Raw genomic sequence first — 511 nt, 5'->3', positions numbered from 1 at the left:
GTTGTGTGTGTGTGTGTGTGTGTGTGTGTGTGTGTGTGTGTGTGTGTGTGTCTGGGTGTGTGTGTGTGTGTGTGTGTGTGTGTGTGTGTGTGCGCCTAGGTCTGGGAGTATGTGTGTGTCTGGGTCTGGGAGTATGTGTGTGTCTGGGTCTGTGTGTGCTTGTGTGGGGGTCTCTGTGGTGCGTTTGTAGGGGTCTCTGTGTGGCTGTGTGTGTGTGTTGGTCTCTGTGTGGGTCTCGGGTGTGTGTGTGTGTGTGTGTGGGTCTTGGTGTGTGTGAGTCTGTGTCTGTTATGATACAAGTTTGCTAGATTCTGGTTCATGTTCTAGTGCAGGGGGTAGTGTGGGAACCAGAAGTCTGATCACCAGATGTGTGTGATGTCATTCTGTAATCCAGCACTGAAATTGTGTTTTAATACTAGATGAGAAAAGTCTCAGATCTGTTTGTGAAACCTGATAAAGAAGACCACTAACCCACACCCTTTTGTCTTGCTGTAGTAAGTGATCTAGGCGA

This window comes from Protopterus annectens, chromosome 10.part0, assembly GCF_019279795.1.
Source record: "Protopterus annectens isolate FY-2018-M chromosome 10.part0, PAN1.0, whole genome shotgun sequence".
Taxonomy (NCBI): domain Eukaryota; kingdom Metazoa; phylum Chordata; order Ceratodontiformes; family Protopteridae; genus Protopterus; species Protopterus annectens.
This window is presented reverse-complemented; position numbering follows the sequence as displayed.